The following is a 25,320-nucleotide window of genomic DNA, read 5'->3' on the forward strand; positions in this document are numbered from 1 at the left end:
CATTTCATAAATCAAATAACTTTGAAGCATGCGTTTCTTTCGCTTAATGTAAAATTGGCATGTGTTGGGCATGGTGACGATAAATTTTGTCTGATATTATGGTTCTTAACCGCATGGGCTTATTGTTCTCCGCACTTCAGTGGGTTTTTCGGTAGCCTATTTTTCCACGTTAATGTAACATCATAAACAACTTCGTAAGCGAATAAGAGCTATTTTTGTTTGTTCTAGGAGCGCTAATTAAATTCACATAACATGTTCGCTCGCGCTTTCTCGTTTTTCAATAACCCAAATGCGTGGAAGTTTTCGTGCTTGACAAAACAATATAAGCTCGTGTATAATCAATCTACTTTTCTCCCAGATGAATTAGGAAGCGAACAATTTTTGAGAGACAAACTGAAGATTATTATTGAAAAACGCAGCGTAAAGTAGCGAAACTCGCTTTGTTGAACTGCAAATCACGTACAGTGCGCCAGTTGCAACAAAGTACTCTAAACAAACGCGGCATGGGAGACCGTATGATACGGACCCACGAAGGAAATGTGTCGGGCGACATCTAAACAGGATTTTTCAATCTTAGTGCGTGGAGTACAAACGCGCGCCAAAGAGCAGTGAAAATGCGAATCCCCAGAAACCTTTAAACGAATGAAGAGGTCTTGCTTGAAGATAACTTATCTTTTTTTCCCCTCAAACTTCGCCTAATCATGCTCAACGTGTACTTGATTGATACGCTCCCTTTGATGTGTTGTCGTTGTTATTGTTACCGGTGGTGACGTATTTCCGGGTATCGTGCGTGCTGGGCGCGATGACTAGTGGCTGAGAACGACGATGAAAGTTGTAATGCCGTACCATCGACGCTTGTTTTCGCGGCGGTGGCTACGATATACCATGTCGATGTGAATCCATCCGTATAGCCATGTCGCTCGCAAGCAAGAGAGTTCGACGCCGGCTGATTGCACTATGTTTGCTTCGGAAACTCCGTAGTTATTCTTGTCACCGTTATATTTACGTTACCACGACGTCCAGCAAGAGAGAGAGAATGGAAAAGTAAAGGCAGGGGAGGTTGACCACTTGGTTTGTTACCCTGCACTGGCGGCGGGGTATGCAAGAAGAAAAGGGAAAAGAAAGGGGGAAGAAGAAGGGGAAAATGGGATATAGTGATGCTTGCGTACACACAGCGTTCACTGTGCAATCAAAGGTGGTCGCATGATGCAGACTTCTTTAAAAAGTTCAACAGAGTTCTGGTGGATTTCTTTGCGGATGACGGCCGAGTACATGGTTCCAATATACTTTCCTTTGTGAAGGCTGTGCCATCCAGTCGGCTTAAAGCAACACGCAAATTATGTCGAAAGGATGCCTGTAGACGAGAAGATGTACTATGGTCACATCGCAATCACAAAAGTTCAACGAGGAGCTGTCCTTCGTGCGCAACCCCCCCCCCCCCCCCTCCCCTCCCCTCCCTTCTCCGGCCACAATGTCCAAAATGCAATGTAAAATGCGGGGCCTTCCTGGAACGTGACGTATGAAATCATCATACAATATACGAGTGCGTAAGCGATCATTACATCGAGACATCGAAGACAAGATCTAGCAAACAGAAAAACAGAACTACCAGGAACGTACCAAAAGGGTTCCACAGTAACAAGAACGACTCTCTCAGCTACCTTATAGCGCACATGTAATTCATATATCAAGCAGACCAACTTGGTATGGCTCATTATTTTTCCTTTGTTTCGCCCCAAAGCATTTCTTCACCATTTCTTTCCACTACAACCACGAAATGTTCTCTTATGGAGCGGAACTTGAACTGCACAACGGCAAATGCCTTATTTCGGTGAACCCGAGTAAAAACATACTAGTGTAACGTTATCATACCGGCTGTGCATAACGAAGCAAACCACTTCGCGGTATGGCCTCCCACTTGCCGTCATGTGTAGTCTGCGTAGTTCGTGTGAATTATGGCACTCATTTCTGCATGACGCTCCATCTTGGCAGACCTGCAAGGCTGCCTCGATAGACTGCAGTCTTGTGGAGAAGCGAGAGCCGCATTAAGCTTTTGGCGTTACATCTGATGGTGCGCTCGTAATTACAGCGCTTGACCCTTTCCAGGGCGATTAACCACACCCCCCTTCGCCTACAACAACCCTAGCCGAAGAAGTCGAGAAGCAAAACCTTATAACTTCTGATCATGAATTGCAACCTAATGGTTATAATTAAGTGCGTGCTCTTGCTCAAGCAGGGCTAATAATTAGTCCTGGGTGATGAGGAACGTGCTGGTGCGAGCCTGGAAACCTTGTGTCTTATGGGTGCGTCTAGGCCGAAAGGTGTGAAGCCATAAAGGCGGTAGATCTCCTTCTAGTCTGTGTAAATGACTATAGATAGTGTGTGACATATTTAGCAGTGAGCTATATAGCTATCAAGTTGCATGCGGCGTAAATTTCTACGTATTGTTTGAAGGGCTACATGTCTGTTGAATCGATCCGCTGTGGTTGCTCAGTGGCAATGGTGTTGCGCTGCTGAGCACGAGGTCGCGGGATCGAATCCCGCGACTTGGGGGTGAAATGCGAAAGTACCCATGTACTTAGATTTAGGTGCACGGTAAAGAACCCCAGGTGGCCAAATTTCCGGAGTCCTCCACTACGGCATGCCTCAGAATGAGAAAGTGGTTTTGGCACGTGAAGCCCCATAATTTAATTTTTAATTAATGTCTGTTGAATCGACAGCTTCGCTGTCGTATTCAATAGTGTCAGATCCGCATGTTACTGACACGCTTAGCAGCTGAAGTGATTCCACTAGCTTAGCTGGCGCCGTTGTTCTCGATACGAACCCATGACGTGCGCAAGGGTGGCGAGTGAACGCACATGTGCGCGCATACCAGAGTTGCTGACGCTTCGTATACCAAGCAGCATGGTATACCGTGCAGCTTCTGCGACAATGTGATATAGAAACCGACAGGGCCGTACGCCTGCCGATGCAAACTGTCGCACTACAGCGAGATTTCAAGGGCACGCGTTCTTTGTACAGCGTATAGGCACCTAGCATGGGAGGATGGTGTGACGTCTATTTACCATGTAGTCAAAGGAAGCACCCGTAGCTTGTTACATGTCGGTGACTGTCTAGATTTTCCTGGAAAAAAATATAGAAAAGGAAAGAGAAGGTCGAATAAAGCATAGATTCATACAATTTCTGATATTACAAAATTAAATAACGCGCTCATTTGAAGCTCTGCAAGCGAGTCAAGCAAGGCTGCGTAGCCTCCCTTGTTGCTCTTTCGCGTGGTTAGTTACATCAACCAAGCACGAGTGATCAACTGATTGGGGCGAAATTGAGAACTTTGGTAACTACCGCATCGCCGGCTTCTTCACAAACGATGAATTGTTCAGTGGTCAAAAGAAGATAAGCTAGGGTGATATGAAGAAGGTTCTAAATACGCGTGCGTGGAGGCGCACGCGCGGTTCTTGCAAAGGGTATGCAAAGTGTAATGGAGTACAGAAGTGCAAACACAGAAGAAGGGTATAGCCTCTCACTGAACTACAACTAAAGCGACTTACTCCGCGTCACACGTTGATTCCACTTTGCTTAATATTGTGCAAATCTATCGAAAAGAAACAAGAAAAAGAAAAGGAATATACTGTGGTTATAGCAGCCGATAGCCGGCAATAGGACGGTATCTAGACAACCTATTACGACCAAAAATAAGTATTACTCGTCTTTTCAAACGTTGTATAATGCCGGCCTCGCTATTTCTTGAATGCTAATTGAAACAACGTTTTTCAAAGCTAGGGATCTCTCGCAGAAGCTAAATGTCCAGTTTGCACGCTGACACCCTTGCGTTTACGAGGTTTCGATAAATGATTCGTGCTTTACAATATCCTCCTGCCAGAGAAATAATATCGTGTTTATTACATGTCTGCATTTTCAAAATTATAGCCCGCCATACGTAATCATTGCGGCTTCTTCGGTGCTATTTGGTCGAGAGGTTCACAAACGATGACAGGAAGCTTCTTCGTGTATAAGCGATATTATTTCATTTTGCGACGCACATAGTGCCGTTTGCAGAGTTCGGCTTGGCGCAGAATCAGAATCGTGCGTTTTCTGCGAGCAAAATCTAGTTTGTAATACGTGTAACATGTACATGACGACGTGAAGGCTCGTAAAAATATGCTGAATTAACGTTTGACGATAGCAGATTTCCTTTTGTAGTATGTGTTCCTTCAACTTCATCTTTATTGATGATGACGATTATGATTGTTCAAGTAAACGTATAAAAAGCTACTAGGAGAAAAAGAGAAGCGGGCTGACAATTGTATACTAAACGTGACACCACGCCAACCAGCTTGAAGAGAAGAGAGATAGAGAAAAAAAGAGATAAAAAGAAAATACGAAGGAGATAACGAAAAAAAAAATGGAGAGGAAGGCACACCCTTTAGTAAAGTGAAATAATCCCTTATGCGGATGTACGAGAAGTGCTTTTTACGCGGTTGTCATATTTTGGGAATCTATCAAATATGAAAAAAAAGAAAAATGCCCGATTGGAGATGGAGCAGAAAACTCTGAGTACTACTCCATATACTATTTCTACTCTATTTTAATGCAATAGGAAACAAAAAAAGGAAAACATAATTGCCAATGAAAATCAAGTGACTCGATTTTAGGAGATGGACTGAAATAGAAACCAGTAGACAGCGTTGCTCCGTAGCAATAAATCTTAAAAAGAGATTTCAACAAACTTGTCCAGTTTGGCGTCAGAGCAGAAACAACGCGTGACTAAGTCAGATTTGTTCATAATGATCTGATCGCAGGTACAGCCCTTCTTTATATCGGGATTAATACATTAACTGTACATCTATTATAACAACAGTTACATTCATCATTCAAAAATATGAAAATTCCCTTTCTTAATGATGCGTATAATAGACGACTTGTCCGTGCTTGCTCTCGAAGTTATTAGTGTTTCCGTACACTGCGAAGCAACAACAACAGCACCAACAAAAAGAAGAAGAAAAACTTTACTGTTGCAATCTCATCTCGTTTTGAGAAACGTCTCCCGAATATACCGCGAGGCCAGCGGGATAGCATTGGACACTGCATTAGACGCTTTCGCCAGTGCGGCGTATTCCGAAGGTGTTGCTAACTTCGTTCTGACCGAGGCGATAAAATTCCTGTTTCGCGAAGCGGTCCAATAACTCAGCTTCCGAGACTTAATGACCGCATCCACTTCCCGCACATTTCTTCCTTCTTCAATGCGTCGTACCCGTCTGGTGGCCTCCTTATTTTCCTTATGCTTGGCTTAATTAATAATAAAAGAAGACAAAACGAAGCAAGGCTACTTTCTCTCGATCATTTTTTCAGCCTCTGCGAACTTGCTCGCTTGCGCCCCTCTCTCTCCCTCTCTCTGCCTCTCTTTCTCCCTCCTCTCTCTCTCTCTCTCTTCTTTCCCAGTTACCGCGCGTGTCATGCGCTCCGAAACTCGTCGGGGTGGCAGCGAGCCCATTAAGGCACGTTTAATGCATCTCGGGAAAAACTAAAGCCGCTGTTAAAGCGAAAACGTGGCTTTCGCGACGCCAGCGACAGACTGCGTCTATAGTAGCAGCATGGTATGCAAGGACATAAAAAAAAAAGAGTAAACGAGCACTGTAGCACTACTGGGTTAAACGCACGTTTCGGCCAGTTTACTCATTTTTCTTTTACAATTTTTCATTCTCTCTCTCTCTACTAGTAGGGCTGCGCAGATATACAGCTTCGGTGCCACTTCTACGTGGTACGAGTTTCGCTTTCGTTTCGCGGCGTTTCACTTTGTTTTTTCAGCTGCTCTTCAAGCGCGACGCAGTGGCCCAAAATTTCTGCCCGTCAAGCTTGAAGTCGCACGAAAGCGAACAAACAAACAAATAAACTATCCAAGAAAGAGACAGAAAGAAAGAGCGATGAGAGAACGCGGTTAACCGTAATGAATAAGAGCGGCATACCTAAAACGCTCTATACGCGTGGTTCTCCGCTGTTGGCGTACATGCGTTGCAGGCACGCGAAGCGTGTGACGACGGAGAACGGGTATCAACGCGAGCGTTCGTGTGTGCCTCTCACGGCAGCAATAAATGTCGAAGTGAGAGGTGGGTGAGAGAGGGATAGGAGGGTAGTTAAATGAAAGAAGCGCGTTGCGGTCGTCGCATTCACCATGCGGAAGTGGCATGTCTATACCCGTGCTATGCATGAAAAAAAAAGATGAAGAAGAAGTGAAAAGAAAACAAAAGAACCGCGCTCGCGCAGGCTATTTGGGACGTGGTCGATGTTTTGAACTTTCTTTCTGTTCGGGGGCCCTCACGGCTTCTTTAAAAAGGCGGGCAGTAAAACTGCGCTACGATAAGTGAATCGCTCTGCGAGGAATTCGCGATAGAAAGTCGGGGACTCTTAAAGGCCACAGCGTATGTACTTCTGCGTGCGCCAGGAGAGATGTTCGCGATTCGATCGTTCGCCGAATGGAGATCGAAGCGGTACAGAAATGCTGAAAACTGCGATAAGCGTGACGAATCTGACTGCTTGCCACGCGTACAATCGATTCCGTTCGTACATGAGTGGAGAACTTGGATAATCTCGCGGCCGTTGTCAATTGAAGTATATTGCTTGGGCACTTTGGCAGTGGACGGGTTGACGGAAATTGATTGTTTATTTTTAGGACACCAGCGGCCCGCACCATTTGATCGGTCGAGCAGGTCCGCCTCGTGCTTTCGATTCGTGACGCGTAGCAGAGGCTTTGGTCTACTTAAAAGCGCGCCCCACTCTCCGTGCAACTTCTTGATATTCCTAACGAAGCGCTATGCTTACGAACGGACGTTTCTGCACGCCTCTAGATTAGTGCTTATTTCATATACGACAATTTGCACCGACGCTCGTTACACCGACGTCTCGCGCTCCATAATATCAAAATAAAGGCAGTTCTATGGTTAATCATTTTGAAGTGCACCCATCACGGTGAGTAGGTTTTCACCTTGTGTTCCTTCACGGGATGGGCGCTGCGTGCAAAGAACTTAGCTTTGTGCTTAGATGAAATCGGCAACAATTTTCTTGATTTCCTCAATTTATATTGCTTAATGAAATTTCATTCACGCCTTCAGTCGCTGCCGAATTCAGCCGATTTCGCACGACGGGAGCGCGCAGCTTCTGTGGTTCTGTAATTAATATTACGCTGTAAAATTTTCCCGAGGTGCACTAGATATTGGAACTTGAAGGAATCGGAACGGGGTCACGGTGCGGCTCAGTTACAATCAGGTGCCGCCAAAGTGACGTCACGAGAACCGAAGCAGACAAAGAAACCATGTCGACCCGCGCTCCCTTGCACGGAGCCTGCCGTAGATCGGACAGTGGCGTGTTGGTATGTGCGAAGCGTTGCCACCAGCCATGGCAAAGAAGAGCGGGTGAGGAAGGGCTCGCAGGTCAATCAGAGTCCTCTCGCCCCGCGGTATCATGTCTCTGCGTCGCGAGTGCTTCTTGACGGGAGACTCGGGCCGAGCACGGAATGAGCCGTTGGCCAGCAGGGACGTCCATGCACGGGCCGTATTGTTGTAATTACGGGCACTTTCTTCGAGTGGCGCAATTATAGGCCGTTTTCACGGGTAAGAATTCAAGTGCTGTGGCCACATTTCGCTGGGGCTGAGAAATAAAAAGGAAAAGAAAGAAAGAAAGAAAGAAAGAAAGAAAGAAAGAAAGAAAGAAAGAAAGAAGGAGTGAGAGAGAGAGAGAGAGAGAGAGAGAGAGAGAGAGAGAGAGAGAGAGGGAGGGAGGGAGAGGGAGTTACTGCGGTTTTTGAGTGCTATGCAGTAACCGGCTCTAGTTTTGCTGGTATCATTACGAGTGCTCGCAGTGTTCACCCTGTGCCGGTTTTGCTTTTTCTATGCCCGCCCACCGTACGTATCTCGCGTGTATAGTATATACCGCACTCGACATCAGTCTGGTCGTATTCCACCTGAATACCTTCCTGGTGTTCTCTTTCTCTTTATCTTCTTCAGGTTTTTCAGCAGAATCCACTCGATAGCTGTTTTCAGTTCATTTCGGTTTATTTCGCGTTCCAATGACATGTCGTGATGACAGAAATAAACCACCTTATTGCTTGCTTGACGATTGCACGTGAGTTCGCAGATATGCTTGCAGGTCAGTTCACGACGCGATCACCAAGACAGGGGGCAAAAAGGCAAAGAAAAGAAGGCAAAATGTAAGGATCGTGGTCGCGCATTAATGGATGAACGCCGAGGATGAACTTGCAAAGACGCGAGTACGCGAAGGCTATGACGGTTGACACACTGCAACGTGCCCAAGCAACACCATTTATTAAGTGTGGCGTATAGAAGAGGGTTTCACAATAATCTCGACCAACTGCGGTGCTTTACCGGGACACGAACTGGAGATCGCTGGTAGAGGCCTTCGTCCTGCAGTGGACATAAAAATAGGATGATGATGATAATGATAATGATGCAGCCGCCGCGTCCAGGTATCGAACGCAGGACTTGCACTGGACAGGCATCGAAAGCAAGTTTTAGTACACACTTTCTTTCCATTCTAGTTTTTCGCACCTCCTGGTGTAACCGGACGCTCAACTCTATAACTTTGTACTCTCCCTCCCTCTCTCGCGGTTCGACGCCTACTTCCTACCCGTGTCTCATATATCAAGGCACGCCTGTAATCGCATTTTAATTCTGAAGTTAGTAACCATCTTGGCCTTTTCAGGGAGAGAGAGGACACATTTCAGGTGTGCTTGAGGCACAGGTGACCTAACTGCCTCACAGATGCTCGCAGCATGAATCCGCTTGGCTCCAGAAGCCGCAGCAGCGTCCTTCAGCTCCTGGGATGTGCGAGGCCGTTGTCCTAAGGTATCGTTCTCAGTGAAAGATCTTCCATTCCATTTGGATAAGAATGGGTATAAAAAAAGAAGTACATTACTTGGCGGCATTTAATGAATCCAATTTGAACTTCTCAGCCGTGTAAATGATAGCGGTGCCTGAGAAGCTCGCAATAACATTTCGTATGTGTGAGTTTATGCCGAATGATCGCGTAATCTCTGAAAAATGTGTGCTAGTATTGCGTCTATTGTTTCGTTTGATTTACGATGCATATTACACTGAATTCACTCACCCAAAATGAGGCAGTTCGCATTATCACACGCAGCATTCACACATCAGACGCATCTCCGTTGCTTAGTTCTCACGGTATTTTTTTTTCTGTAAGACACTAAAGAAATATTCGCTTGGAATACTTGTGCATACTGTGAATACTGAGCGCGAACTTCCCCTTCCCAATAATTACTGACAGCCAGTTGGTTCTTCATTGAAGGTCCATTCCATTCCCTTCTAACAACAGATACTTATTACCGAAACTTACGAATAATTATGGCAACTTTATTACCAAATGTTCAGACACGTTACTATTGAATTCATCACCAACTGATCTTAAGGAATAACGCCTGACCTTTACAAATATAAATTAAACCTGCGTAAATTTTTGCACTCGATGTATAGTTCTGTGTTGATAAATCAATATTGTCATTTAGCTAGTGGCTTTAGTCATACCTTATTTCTTTTTTTCTTCTTTTAATTGCTTATAGCTGATATGTATTCAATACACAGCACTTGTATGGTATTAGTCAATGTTAACGGGCGGTCCCCTTTACAGTCTGTTGACTCTGGGACCTTCCTCTGCATGTACAATCCACATTTTGCAAGCACAATTATGTGGAATAAACTAAAACTGAAACTAAAACCTGCTTCTGACCGTCCGCTGTCGTTCGTGAGAAGTAGGTCTAAAAAGGTATTGCGAAAAATTCACAGTAATGGCGCAGCAACGAGTCACGGTAAACGTTCTTGATGCACCTACTTACGACAACAGTGTATTTACAGAGTCAAGTTGGTCGGACGACAAGTTGGCCAAGTTATCTGCACACTTTCCCAGAGCGCCAAAGTATAGCCTTTTTTTTATTGCTGCATAGTTGAGTTCTAAATGAAGTTGTGTCATTGCTAGCGGTTTTCAAATTGCACGCGAGCGAGATAGCTCGCAGTGCGCTAAATGCTCCTCTAGGTTTTGCAACGAACAGAACGTTTCCAGGGTCTCGGGTTTTCGCGGTTGCCTTAAAAGCTTACGCAAGACTCAGGCACGAGGAGTAATTGCACGTAGCTATAGAGGATACGTACTTGTTAATTTCTAGCATTTATATCAGCGATGTTGTATCCACAACGTCCAGCTCGCCAACACTGCCGCCGCCCTTCCGAAAGGTGCCAACACTGCATTCACCGTGGTCTGCCAGGGCCTGCAACGCACCGATGGCGCCATCCGTGCTTTTATGCAGCCTACGCTGCAAGCTACGTGGCCACACTACGTGCCGGTGGAATAGTGCCGGCGAAAACCAGAGATTATTGGGGTTTCGTTTTTTGTTTTGTTGGACGTAGTACATTAAGGACAGCTGGAACTGTTTCACGTAAGAAAAAAGAGAAAGGCTGATCGCGCCGGAAATTGGTCGACGCCAAGCTCCTCATTACTCGGGTTCCCCTTTCTCGTACACCACCTAAGCAGCCTTCGGGACCTTCCACCCGTTAAACTTTCTCGGCGGCTGTTGTTGAAGGGCTTTGTCTGTTGCTTTCCCATCCGCGTAAGAGGAATCGCTTGGGACATTCCAAACGCGAGCTTTCTCGTTGGCAAATTGCTGAAGGGCAGTTCTTGCACTCTCCCTTTCCATCACGCCGCTCCGCGCAGTGTCGAGGTATACGATACAGACGGGCGCGCGTTCCACCGACCGCACACGCTAGAAACACGACGAGAGGCAAAGCAATTAAAGCAGCTGCTCAGCGTGCAACGGCAGTGGCGAGCACGTACGGGCAACGCCTGTGGCAGCAGCAGCAGCGGCGAGCATGGTCGCCTCTCGCCGCGGAGGCGCGCGCGCGGAAGTCAATCGCGCCCCGCCATCGACGACCTCCAAAGGACGTGCCGCAGACCGCAAGACGCCGTCGCCTGCGGCCGACACCAAGGTCCCGCGACCTCGTAACAACAACGGCGTTGCAAGGGGGCTGCCACCGCGCGCTCCGGCTGGAACGGGAAGCGAGACGCGCGGCTCGCCCCGTAGCCAAAAGCGGCCACACGCTGCGTCGTACGTATACAGCAACTCGCAAGCCCCTCGTGGCTACACGCCGCTGGGTGTGCGCTCGCCCGCCCCGTTATAAACGCGCAAAGTGTGTAGCTGCAGCCGGCTGGGCCCTAGGCAGCTGATCGACGAGTGACCATTGTTCACAGCCACCCACGTCCCAAAGCGCGGGCTGGCGGCCAACACCCCTTTTCTTGAATGGTCGATGAGGTTTCCGCGGTGCTTGGACCGCGCACGGCCTCTTGCTTTTCTTTCTGCCTTCCTTTTCACCAGGTGTCGGAGCTCTATACCGGACGGCGACTAAAAGTAGAAAACTTTCTTTCTTTCCTTCTCTCTTTGTTTCTTTCTTTGGCTCGCACCACCAGCTTTTCGGGGGGAAATCCGAAGAGACCTGAGACAAAACAGATCTGAATGGAGATCTAAATGCGGCGACGTATAATGTGTCGACGGACGGAAGGGGAAGCTGGAACGCGGCACCAAGCCCGCCATTTGGGAGCGCTGCATTCAAATCGGACGTCATTATCCGCCTTCAAGGATGGCAACCACGCGTGCGGCGCGGTTTTGGCTATGCATTACGCCGGCATCGCAGTTGCGTGAGTTCTCGGACGATCTCCAAGCACTGGCACTGTTTGCACGCCACGCAGTGGTGGCCTTCGTTCATTCCTGCGCCGCTTTCTATTTTATATTGCTCTTAGGAAGCGGCATACCAAATGCCTTTTGCATAGGAAGCCTCACGCGATTCGTTGCGTGCCACTGAGAAGGATTTTACGCAGACGAACGCGTAGGAGCGAAGGTTTCGCTCCGGATCTGGACTTTGTGAAACTGCGGCGTTTTTTGTAGCAGCAGTTAGGCGCGCCATGGACCTGTCACGAGCTGTTTGCCATTTGCAGTTCTCTCACGTTGCTCCACGCTGCCACACGGCTGTGCACGGTTCGCCAGGGAAGCAAGGAAGCCTTGTCTCAGGGCGTGGCATAATCGGTTGGAAAACAACGCGAAGTAGAACGGACAAGCGCGTTTTTTGTTTTTTTTATTGCCGTCGTAAGGACTTACTTCAATCAAGTAGATAGAAGAGAGCCGCCCTCGTATTTGGTTCGCTTTACGGCCAAAAGGAACGTGCGAAACAACCGAACACACATGGGCGAACCACGCTTCGCACGATACTGCAGTGTATACGCGGCGTGTATTAAACATGTTGCAGCACATGCTTTGTGGCTGGCATTCTGGAGCGAGGCGTATATTGGCGCATAGCCTTCTTAGTCCCCGTAACCCGGAAACAAACGGACCGAAAGGGGTTCGCCCACCTTGGCGCGCTTTATCTTCATTAAACTTGACAGGCGGACGTGAGACATGCGCCGCGCTCCGATAATTGGTGGCTTGCGCGCGTGAGGCTTCGTTGCAGCGAAGTGCGCGCGTTGACGCTTCAGCGGCTTCAGCGGTTCTTTCGAAACGGCTGGTCACCGTGGTCGTCGTCGCCCATTCGTTTATCGGGGAAAAGTGGGCGGGTTTCCCGTTTGCGCAAAGCAACGATAACACGTTTTTCAAAGCGAGCGGGTGACGACGAGCGATAAGCGAGAGGCATAGGCGATGAATATTGTGAGCACGTTGTAGTACGTGCGGCAGTAATTTGTAGACTTGGCGTGGCAACGCGGTGTACGCGTTGTTCTCCGCCGCGCCCTAGAGTGGGGCCAGATAAAGTGATAGCGATCTTTCGCTGCTTCGGGCAAGCTCTCCGTCAACCAGACCGCAAATGAGGTAAAGCTGTAGCTCCGATCTCTTTGTTTGCGAAATCTATGGTGATACGGTATTTTCACGGTGACGAGCTGCTTTTCTGTTGAAATCACTCGTCAGGAGCTTTAATTTCTGATTGATTATATCTTTCTCGATCTCGTTCGCGAACTTTTTCTCACCGTGCTTGTCGTGTTTGGGCTTGGACATATTCGTGTGTCTTTTCGTTTTATTGAATATGGAAAGTACCTTCCGCATAGGCTTAGCTGCTATGGCGTTGCGCCTCTAAGCACAATGTCGAGAGTTCGATTCCAGGCCCTGGCGGATGCATCTTGATATCGACGAAATGGGAAAATTCTCCCGCGGGCACTTAGATTTAGGTGCAGGTTAAAAAACTTAAGATGGTCAAAATTAATCCGGAGTCCTTCACTATCGCGTGCTTCATAATCATGCCGTAGTTCTGACACGTAAAACCCCGGAATTAATTTCTTTTTTTGATGACAAGCGATGTATATTTCAAAGCTGCTCGCTTGGCTCATCAAAAATTTCAGCGGGTGCGTATATCCATCCCAAGAACGAATGCTGCGCGGCAGCTTCAATCACTTTCTCGCCACATCACACTTCTACGATGAAATTCAGCGGGTTCCCCCAACACACGCTTGTACTCTCTCTACTCTAACTTGCGACTTCCCCTGCCACCTGGACTCTCCCGCCGCGAAACAACTTTACTGTGTCGCGTGTGGTTGGGCGTCGCATTCACAACTTCCCATTTGTTCCTAATAGAAAGGACCAACAGTGAGGCGTGCAATTTGTGTGGGTGCGATGAGACTCTAGAGCGCATTTTATGCCATTGCCCATCCTTTGAAGCTGAATGATGTACTCTACGAGCTAAGCTCAGCCTATTAGATAATATAGTGCTCTCGCAAGAAAAGATTCTGGGACCATTGCCTATGCATTCTTGCATGCGAAAGGCCACAAAAGCCCTTCTTCACTTCTCGAAGGCTACTGGACTGTACGAGTGCTTGTGACAGTGGACATTCCTCTGCGACTGACTCTGTGAATAACTGACTCTTTATTATTTTTCTTCTCTTTCCGTCTTATCTATTATTTTCCTTTCTCCTGCCCAAGTGTATGGTAGCCAGGCACGTATCCAAGGGGGGGCCCGGGGTGCCCCTCCCCCGAAATTAAATGGCATACCTCTTCCTCCCCATGCCCCACGCCACCACTTCTCACACACATTCCTAAAGCGCCTCGGAATTAAGCTTGAGACTTGACATATATTCGGCGGTTAACATTTTGCTGCCTCTTTCACTCTTTTGAGACTTACACTGGCTAACCTCCCTGTCTTTCCTCCCCTTTTGTCGTTCTCTTGGATGGCGGTAGTTATCGACATCTCCTGGGGTGTGAAGGCCAGTTTTTTCATCGATTTGGTGCCCGCGCGATTAACTCGAGATGCATTCAGTTGCCACTATCTACCGCAACGGTCATGCGCATCGCTGTTGCTTCGCTAGTTAAACCTTCTATATTTAGACTCATCCAGGGAACAGGAAAGGGATTCAGTTTGTAGCAAGCTGGTCTGTATGCTCGTGGAACGAGTTGTGGCCGGAGAAAACGCCAGCTGCGTTTAACTTTTCCTTTTGCCTCATTACTTCCTCGAGTGATGGCTCGCCACGACGCTGGCAGAACCTCGGAACCATATACGCATGATATGGGTTAGAAAGGTGGGAAATAAGATCATGTGAAACATCGTCCGTCATCAAACCCTGCAATAACCGTTAAACCCATAAGCAATACGAATGTCTCGTCTGATCTTTCCCTAATTGTACAACACTTTTCGCGCAAATTGGCAACTGGAAACAAGAGTCGCAAGGAGTTCAGAAATTACGCAGTCTACTAAGAGAGAGCCGAGGCAACCGTTAAACAGGAAGGAAAGCGAAAATTAACAAATGTAACCTTTGTTACTGAAAATGCTTATGGATCAACACCTTCTTACTTAAGAAGGAAGTAGAGAAAACGCCGCCGGAAGTGGAGAATGATTCCATGTGTTTTGAATGGCGCTTCAGCAGTTATCAGTCGAGCCGTATGACGTAGCCACTTCTCTGCTGTGCTTATGTGTTTTTTTTTTCTAAGCTTCCGCGGTGGGCGCAGTACGTCTAGAACCGTAGCGTCCGGCGCTCTCCGAGGTTGTACGGGACCGGCGGCCACGTATCGTTACGCAATTTCCCAAATAACAACACGAGTTGGTTTTGACACATGGTGGAGCAGTAGACGAAGGATACAAAACAACTGAAATTGTTCCGAAAATATATAGTTCTCTATGATTCTTCCAGACCTAATTAAAAAAAAACGTTACTAGAAATCTTTATTTTAGACTTTCACTTGTTTACTTGTTCTTGGCAGTGTTGTTCCTGCACTTCTTTCCGGCGCGAGTCCATTTGATGTGGTTCCTTGTTTGTCAAGGAGAGGTATATCTCACAGGCGTACCTGTGAGGTACACCTTATTTCATTGCTCTTTTGCGGGTTCACGCGTCTTTATGGCGAACGGTAGGCATTATTCACGTTTGTACTAGTGAAGTTATTCCCCCCCCCCCCCCTCCCTAATTTTTATCGAGAAGTTAGCTTCGGTTGGGTTTAAGTAAATCAAGTAAATCGAACAAATATATTCAATATAACGCGCCATTTCATGAATAGGTCGATGGGCTGTAGGGATAGTTGTGAGCGTATACGTTATCTGTTTAGGTTCTACGTAGAAACTTACTTTTTTTGTTTGGTTTTGCGCTACTTTGTCGGTCAGCGCAATAGGACTCGGCACATACATAACCTTCGTATATGTATCCACAAATGTATCCACCGACATACTGAGCGACTCAGCAGACCACATCAAACCCGGGAATGTAGGCAAAGAAAACTTCGTTTTAAAAGCGGTGAGCCCAGCGGTAAAGGGGCCTTCACGCACCGAGAGGGGAAAAGAAAGCACGGGCAAGGTCAATAACTATTGTTTTATTGTTTTGTGATTGAACCACAGCGGCGCGGCACAAGTTAATGAGTAAGCTGTGCACCGTTGTATTTTCCAGCCACATTTAAAGCACCAGGGACGAGTCAGCTGGGCCAGAAACAAATAGTCTTTTGTCTCTTTCTATTTTGAAAACTTGTCTGTCCACGACGGCCGTCAGACCGTCAGCGCCGGATCGGCAACCATGGCGGGCCACCCACGTTTCGTATTAAGCGGGTCACAAAATTTCGCCCAGGAAGGCTGAGCCGAGAACGGGACTCGCCGCGGCAGTGGGACAAGGACTGCGCCCGTTCGCCTAGCGCTGTTATCGAGACCGACGTTCAGCACCGCCCTGCCCCGGTGCACGAGCGGTGCATACGGGCGTGCTTGCTCCTGTGCGCGAAAGCGTACAGCTGCCGAAGGATGTCGGCTAAGCGTTTCCCGAAGGAGATATTCTTATGCTGTATAGATAGCAGATAGCACGCACTAAAACAGGTATATATCTCTCGCTGAAAGCAGCAAGTCACGTGAAGACGCACATGGAACACGGCACGCTGCTATCGAATACCACTCCAGTTACTATATGCACTTTCCACACTTGACGAAAAAAAAAGAAAAGAAGAGAAATAGAAATAAATAAAAGAACAAGAAAACAAAACGTAATTAAATTGTAGAACTCAACGTCTCGAAACAGCACGTTTGATTACGAGGCACGCCATATAATGAAGGGCATCAAATTTTTACCTCTCGGGGGTTAACGCGCATCCATTGCACCGGTACACGAGCGTTCTAGCATTCTGCCTCCACAGGAATGCCGCCGGTGGGACTCGAACCCGCTTCCTCGTGCTCAGCAGCGCAACTACAAAACTACGTGACGCAACCATGGTGGGCCTGCCCGACTGAGCATATGGGTCGTTTGCAGCAGTTCACCACTGTTTTAATCTCTCTGCCTTTCTATGCAACCTTTTCTCTCTCTCTCTCACCACAGTTCACAGGAAGGTCTTGCGATTGCGCAAACTGGATGCCGAACGCTTGTCTAAATATTTGGAGTAGGTTTAAGCTTCGCCTTTAAGAGTGGAACGCGATAGCGTTAAAAGATCCCCGAGTGCTTCTCACGCTTGCAGGCAACTGCAGCTTATGTAACCGTAACGTTTACCGGCAAACGTAGGCGGCGCGGCCTCTTTCATGGGCCGCAGTGCGGCGGAGGGGAGCGCCATCTGGAAATGTTGCAAAGAACCTGGCGTTCCGCCATAGAGAAAGCAATTGTTGAAATTTCTTTCTCTGTGGCACCGCTTTATAGCCTTCGAGACTTGCACGTGCACATCTGGGAGACCATGGCGGCTCTCTGAATGGAAGAAACGCTGGAAAAGAAATTTGTGTTTACTTTTAGTTTTCGCGTAACAGGATTATGCTGTCTCGTGTATTGAAATCACAATCCGACGCTATCACATCTGTAGCTAGTGTGTAAGTCGTACTTCACGATTTCTCTACATATTTTACCTTGAAAAATTCAATTAGTTCAGTAATTTCCTTATGCCACATGGAGGGCCTGCGCGGTTGGGTATTCGTGGTTCGAAATATATATAAGTGCAGCACTTGCCCAAGAAAACGGCTGTTGCCCCAACGAAAACAAGTGCCCTTGTCGAAATGCTGGCTCAGAGTTGAAACTTCCTTCTCTTTCTCGCACGCTGTGAATCAACGCGTTGGTCAGGATCGCTCCATGATTCCGCACGAGCTTGTCTATGAGGCATGATCTCGCGCTCCATAAAGGGCTCCCTCATTCGTATGCTGCCGTGAATTCTGTGTTACAGCGCACACGACGTGATGTTTATTGGAGATTAACTCGAAAACGTTAACGTTAGCGGGGTTTGGAGTAACAAACTTCGGTGCCTCTTCTTTTTGCCGATCTGTGTCGTGCGAAAGTTAGGCCTGACAAAGAAAGAGAAGTGGGGAGAAGCGCGATCTTCAAAGCGTTGGTTCGATGCTACAATGAAGCATCAAAAATACCGCCACATATGCGACGTGGTAAGTGAACTTAACTAGCACTCAAAGTGAAGCTGTCCTAGACGTGCGCGACTCGCATTTCTCTTCTGACTGCGCAGCTTCAGATAAGCCAGTATCTCGCTCCCCACTGAACACGTCTTGAATGAAAGTTTCTGTCACCAGTTATCTTCTCACAGCCTTTCTATTCCCCCTTTTCCTTCGCCCAGGGTTGGGTAGCCAACCATGCGATTTTCTGGTTAACGTCCCTACCTTCTCTCTTTCTTTCCTCCTCCTGTACAGCGCAGAGCTTCCCGCCATGAACTCGTTCTCGACGTGAAGCAGCCGCACTTTCTAGCCCATAAGTGCGATGTTGGCGATACTTTCTTTCTTGACAAAATATAACGTCATTATTTGCGCATATATCTATACCATCTAGTGCACAACAACGAAGATGTGATTATGACCCACGCCGTAGTGGGGGAGTCCGGATTTACTTTGATCACCGGGAGTTCTTTAACGGGCATCTAAATGTAAGTCTTCGAGCATTTCCTCATTTCGCCGGCATCGACATGTCGCCGCCGCGGCCGGAATTGAACCCACGACCTCAAAGCTCACCAGCGCAACACCATAGCCACGTATCGATCTACCTCGGCGGGTTATGTCGATTCTGAGTGGAGCTGAAATTCGAGACCTCCCTGAACGACGGGAGACGAAGGCGAGGAGGGCAAGAGGCGTCTCACGAGAAATAACTGCTTGGCGGCGGCTACGTGTGACCCGGAAGTCGGCCTCCCTGCGATATAGATAACGAAACCACAGTTTCGTCAACAAGCACCTCACCTCGTTTCTCCTCGAGCCGGTATTAAAGAACAAAATCCGAGGTGCCGAAAGATCCGCCCGCAGGTTCATTTCATCTAATATTATCGATTCGGGCCTTTATCCTGCGCAGCGTACGCCGCCTTTCGCCGAACTAAAGCCTTATCGTCATCTATATACAACACGAAGATTATATGGGGCGCGCCAATTATTCCGACGAATTATCCTTCAGCGAAGCCGTCGCAGCTGCCCACCTTATAGGCACGTAGCGGCTGCGCGGCGTCAGCCGCTGAGTAATTACAGAAACGCAGCGATCTCGCGTCCGACTATGCGACGCGGCCCGGCATGCTCGGAGCTCTCCTTTAACTCCTACCCTCCTCCTCCTCCAACCCCTTCCGTGTAGTTTCCGCCAACTATTGCAAAAATTTCACTCACTAGGTATGTATATTTGTGCTTCTCTTCGGTTTTTTTTTTCTCCCTTTACAAAGTCCGGCCTTATTACCTCACGCTCGATCTGCATGCGCTTTGATCAGCATTCACGTAATAACGTAAAAGCACAGGCCTTTCGAACAAGTCGCATAAAGAAAACAACAAAAATAAGGCAAGCGTATAACGAAGGTTCGATTTTTATTTACTTGTTCTCGAGCAATGCGTGCATACCGTATACGCGCTAGCGCGCCCTCCGGCGCCGACACTTTTCGCCGTGGAAACGGACACGTTTCTCTGTCCCCCTTTTTTTTCTTTGCTTAAGACATCGGTGCAGCGCCGACGCCTTGACGTCTAATGTGCCAGCAACGAGATAGAGCGTTAGCGTGCTCGTGAGCAGCTCGCGCTTGTGCGCTACCCTCGGGCTGCGGTCACTGTAATGGAGCGCGCAGCGTATAGCTCCAGGCGTTCTCTCTCTTTCTCTCTCTCTCTCTCTCTCTCGCCTTCAGCTGTTGCCGCTTGCAGAAACGCGGAGAAAACGCGGCGGCCCTGGCCGCGGTGACAAGACCGCAAAATGGCAGCGCAGGTGCGCGGGCCGGCCGACCCACACGATCGTTCTTGCGCGCGCGCGCGCGCGAGCAGATATTTGCCGTTGCATTGGATGTTTTATCTCGATAAGTCTCGCGCGCAAAGGCGCACGCGCGCGCGTGCTCACGGACTGGGTGCTTACGAGCGGCTGCCACGTACACGACCGCTGCTCAAATCTTGCTGCACGTATGTGCGTTTCCGCGGCTCGCACGATCGAGATTAGCGGCGATATGGCGCCGCCTTAGCCTTCCGCGCACGCACGGAGCAAGGAATTCGCCGATTGTGCAAACGTTGCCGTTCGGCAAGGGCGTTCTATCTCCGCTGCGGCGTTGTTGTGCGGGTATACACGCGCTCGTATGCACCTGTATAACGCGCCGTGCTTTTTCTGTACGCACGACTGGCGACAAACTGAGCGAGTCTCGCACGTGAGAACCCCCGAGCAGTGCGCTCGCTTGAGGCAGTGCAGAGGACGCAGTGAGTGTATACAGCCGTGGCGGAGAGAAGCGAGTACCTAAGGCATGAAAACGAAAGAAAGGTAAAATAAAGAAAACGGGTGCACTTCTGTCGTGCCTGTTGACGCGGGAAGCATGCAGAGCGTGGGAGCCGCGAAAACAAATTGCGTTCGCAGGCGCCGGAACCTTGCAGATGCTTGAGCTGTCAGTACGCTTCATTTTCTTCTCACGCGTTGCAGGCGTGGACCTTGCCTCACTTTCCGCACCTGGCGTTAACACATTCTATTATAGCTGTGGTGGTCAAACCGGTCAATTTCTGGTATCTCTCCTGCATTCTTCGAATAGTCGAAGACGCCAGCGTTACCTGCGGAAGCTGGCAGCTGACGTCCAAACGGGATCGGAGAAACGGCGCAAGAAAATTAAGAAATAATAAAGTAGCTGCGGGACACGTAGAATGGACACGCCACAAACGCAGAGGTGCGAAAGCGTCGTGTGCTAGGTACCTTGCCTTATACTTTTCGTAAGCCCGGCATTGTTCTTCACGCGAGGAATGCGCGCCGACCGAGTTCTGTAACCGCTGTCTGGCGCTCACGTTCTTAGGAGCAGGCTGTGTACGGTGCCGGCGGCGTCTGGCAGTAACAGAGTCTTCGTAACTGAAAGCATCTCGTTTCCCGTCGGCGGGCAACAGAAAGGTGGCTACTGCTCGCTTTGTTTTCGAGGGCTTCTGCTGCCTTTGTTCGTTGCGTTATTGTGGTAACACTGGCAGTGTAGCTCTCCTGGTGTGGCTATAAGAGGAACACCGCTTTCGCATAACAGTGGGGAAAAAGCAGGAAGCGGAAGAGCCTAGGCCTAAACGTGTATATGTTTGGGAAGGCTCTCGATAACTCTCTTAACATGATGAGGAAAGAGAAGCCTTGACGCGGTTTATCGTCTCATTAAGCGCGTGAGATATATATGCTCTTTAGCATAGTGTTTCTGAAAAAGACAAAGTTTTTTTTTCGTATGCAGTGTATAGGAATTTTATGCTGGGCTTCACTGTTGAATGCCACTTTAATGGCGCAGGTTACGTAGAGTCTACGGAAAGCCTACAGATGTTCTTCCGCGAATATTGTAACATGTAAAGCTAGACTGCCAAGGACAACGAAACGAGGAACGTATATAGACAGTGCCCATCGTCATTCCGACGAAGACGAGGTTGGCGCATGAACATAACGATTCCAGATATCTTATCTTTGGGAGCCTATTCTCTGGGACATTATCATAGGGATGTTGGTGCAGCTGTTGTGAGGTATACAATTGAATCAGGACGACTTTCTTGCTAAATTTCTAAGTTTTGTCTGACTTCACTTTTCTTTTTTGAGCTATTCGACATTTTTCAACAGTGCTCCTTTTCGGACTCGTATAATATTTTTCTTAAATAACCCGATTCTTGGCCAATCCCCATTACCGGTTGTGATCCACTCTCGGAGGCAAACAAACAACCAAACAATCTCCCAAAATATAGAGATGGTCTTTGTCGCACTGTTGCGACAATACGATTGTCTCTATACATTGTCAAAGACAGCGTGTGGGTGCGAGGCCCATTACTTCTACAGATTTTTTAAACTCTGGCTAAAGTTAGTTGACACAGCCTGCATACACGTTGCACAGCCGTATACACGTTAAAATAGCTGAACTAAGGTCCGTAAGGAGGCAATGCGGTCTAGAAGTACATGGGCAATTTATAGTGTCAAAACATATCGTTAGGATAGTTGCCCCCTTTTAAAAGTTCAGGTGACATAGAAAGTGAAAGAAGGAGAGGGAAAGACAGAGGGGTCAACTATAGATTGCGCCTTGTTTGACACCCCGCGTTAAAGGACGGGCAAGAGGGAAGAAAAGGAAAAAAGAATAGAAGTGCATAGGAAGTGATGGCGCGCACACGCACGCACAGCAGCATTGACCATGGATTCAAAGACGGTCGCATATCCCGGCGTTTCTTGAAATGTGTAGCCGTGTTCCGGTGGCATTTCTTTTGTGGATGACGTAGAGTCCATGGCCGTAAAATATTTTCTTCCGCTTAAAGTCGTCTTAAAACAGCAGGAAAAGTATCTAGGCCATCAACAAATGAACAGCAGTAGCTGACCATGTGCACTATGGTCTTGTTGCAATAACAAAAGTGACACTATGTTTATCATGCCGATGCGAAAACAGCGGACGTTTGTCAAAGCGACACGCAAACACAAGTGGCACAGTAAAGTTGCCTTGCATCGAGATAGACCAGGCGGCAGTCAAAGTCGCATTGAAGGGCCAAATGAGTGCCGCTATAATCCGCTGAATTCAGGTGAAATAGGTTGCGAAATTGGTACACGCACGGTTCAATTAGGAACGAAGACCAACTACTCGAATATGACAGTGCCTGGAGAACGTTCGTTCGTGTTGCACGGCCTGTGAATTATTAATGACCAGGTGAAAGGCGGTCCCTGACATGCAACGTCATCATTACAGCTTTTCCACGTCGAACCACCCGGGCAATTAACGATGATATCCTTACAGCCGATCCGTCCTACCGAACGAGCATGTCAGCGCGTGATAAATGCGAGGTTTGCGGACTATATTATTGATCGCCGCACGAGTTCCTCGTTACGCTGGCCCGGTAGCCGGCGTCGCCACGCGAAGCAGCCGGCGGTGGTCCAGTTTCGTGACCAGCGCGGGAGATACGCTCAGAGACAAGGCCACTGTGCGGTCGTGACCTGCAGCACGTGGTGTATCGACAAAATAAGCCTTTGTGTGAGAACGCGCCGACTTGTAAATCTTTACCGTCGCAAAGATGGGCTCGCAGGAAGCTGACTATGCCCTAATGGAGGGCTCTTGATTAATTGCGGCGCCTTTACTCGTTCAAAAGGCGGGTTAGACTACCCCGATGGCCGACGGTGTGAATAACTTGGCGATGTAGCTAAATGATGCTTCGGATTAAATAAAATAACGAAGGATAAAACGAAATGTTATATTTTGATGTCTTTGTTTCACTGCCATCGGGTATCGATTTCATTAGGTCACAACCAAGCAGCAGCTCAAGCTGCTGTGTTCGAGCAGCGTAAATGCATCCTTACGCTGAACGGTGATGACGTTGGACCCGTTTCGCTCGAGCGCACGAGAAGCGCTGAGATGCGAACGCCGTGTCGAAACCGATGGCAGTGAGAAGCCGTCTCGCAGTCAGACGACAACTGGGTGTTGAGTAAGGAGGCGGAGCTTCTCGAACGGCGGGTAAGTGCGCGGGGTTCGTGATCACAAGGACCATCGCTTTTGTTGCGGGCCACGCGAAATTTTGCATTTGTAGGGCAAGGACCCGCACTTAAACGTCCTTTACGTCAGTCGGAACTCGTCCTTGAAGCACTCGCGCGTGCGCTCAATCGGTGACAGGCAATGTGCTTTTCTTCTCCCCAGGTATGCTTGGGCATTTCTGTGGCCCCAAACAATTTGCGAGACGACCTTTGAGTTTGTTTCAGATGGGCTGGGTGGCTTGACTTTTGTTACAGACGATGGACGATGCGAAATCTGGTTCGTTGTCATGGCTGTGCTATTGCCGCAGGCTTACGTTACGTTTGACATAAAAAAAAAGAAAGGCTTTTGTCGCCTAGGGAATTAGCTGCCAAGAGTTTTGTATGATGATGACTTAAGTCATGAAGGTAGACCACTGTTTCAGTCTCAAAAATTTGATTATAACAATAAAAATATAAAGCTGGTACAGGTGAGGTTTGAGGAACCCTTGAGTAATAGCATTCACTGAAGCTTTCCGTGTGGGAGATATATAACGCTTCAGTTGTCATTCTTTGGACGAAGGCTGAAACCGAAGAGCTCTCGCTCCGAAAGCACCTTCTGTATAGCGTCTGTATTAAAAACGTCTATGCGGAAACGCCCTGTAGCTGTAGAGCATGACTAAATTTAGTTTTCCGTTCCGACTATGTTCATCGATGCGACGGGTTTACAGGTTCCGTCACAACCAAAGAAATACGTTTTATCTGTGTTGAGTTTACTGCTGGGAAGGTGCTCACATGTTACTTGCGTACACTGACGATTCATTTATTCAGAATGTTACTATGAATAATGAAGGAGTAGAAAATCGTACAGAAAGAAGGGTGAGCAAGAACACAGCCTGTTTTCCACAGATATGGTGACTCAGTCTAACAACGGCGACCAGAAATGATGTCATCTGCTGTCTCAGTGTTCGCCTAAACATTGAGGATTTCAATTGAGGAATTCCTCGTGCGGACAGATCCTTTTCATAGCTTCCTTTTCATTCTTCTCATTTTCTTCTAGTCCTTCTCTTTCCCTCCAGTGCATATAGAGCATCCAACCAGATAAGTACTCTCGTTAACCTCTCCGCGTTTTATGTATCATATTCTTTTTTTTTTCGTGAATTCCAGGATTTGGTTTCAGCCAAGGAGGTATTCCTTTGAACCCAGAGAAAAATACTGTGTCCTCCGAGACTAACGGTATTTTCCGCGCTCAAACCTACTGTACACAGCCGTTGATGTACTGGCGTGCATGGCAGACCTGTGTATTGCCCCCTGAGGCTGTGGTCCGAATAGCACCCACCGGACACGACGCCGCTTCAAGGCTACGCCCTGTTGGCGTGGCCTGCGGCGGGCGTGGTTTGTCTGACATCCTTGACTGTATATAGCCAGCGCGATATACACGTGAGCCGATGCTATATACTGCGTCGCTTATTTTTTTTTTTATTATCGGTTCTTTGGCGGTCCTGCGCGCAGCGTGGAAACGTGCGCGAAGCAAAAACAAAGCAAGCCTAAGCTGTGGAAAAAAACCACTGGGCAGGGCCCATAAAGCGGCAAAAAAAAAAAAAAAAGAGCTGACCCTTTCCTTGTAACTCTCTTGTCCTTAGCGCCTGTTTCCACCTCGACTCGTTAATTAGCTTTGCTTTAATGCGCTTCTTATCTTGTGTGAGAACTTGAGAATGTCGTTCGCTCGCGTGTTTGAGGGCAGCTGGGCTGCTGGCATTAAAGGCTGCAGGCGGCAGAGCAATATTGATGTTTCCAAGTTGATCAGACCTCCCGGGTAGTTACCGTTAGGTGTACGAGTTATTGGGTTAATATATCGGCCAGCTGTATAAAAGCTAATGACGCGACTTATCTGCGAAGTTATGGTGTCTTATATCCTTTCCCTTGCCACTCCTCTTTCTCTAATGCTTCTATTCAAGCTGACATATGGAAATGGTGAGAGTAACATGGGTA

General features: G+C 48.0%; 1 protein-coding gene across 1 annotated transcript in view; it reads left to right on the top strand.

Moving 5' to 3' along the window:
• Positions 1-25,320, top strand: part of LOC139054713 (uncharacterized PE-PGRS family protein PE_PGRS20-like) — a 74,097-nt gene that overhangs the window by 539 nt on the left and 48,238 nt on the right. The window lies entirely within an intron of this gene.

Source organism: Dermacentor albipictus, chromosome 1 (genome assembly GCF_038994185.2).
Source record: "Dermacentor albipictus isolate Rhodes 1998 colony chromosome 1, USDA_Dalb.pri_finalv2, whole genome shotgun sequence".
Taxonomy (NCBI): domain Eukaryota; kingdom Metazoa; phylum Arthropoda; class Arachnida; order Ixodida; family Ixodidae; genus Dermacentor; species Dermacentor albipictus.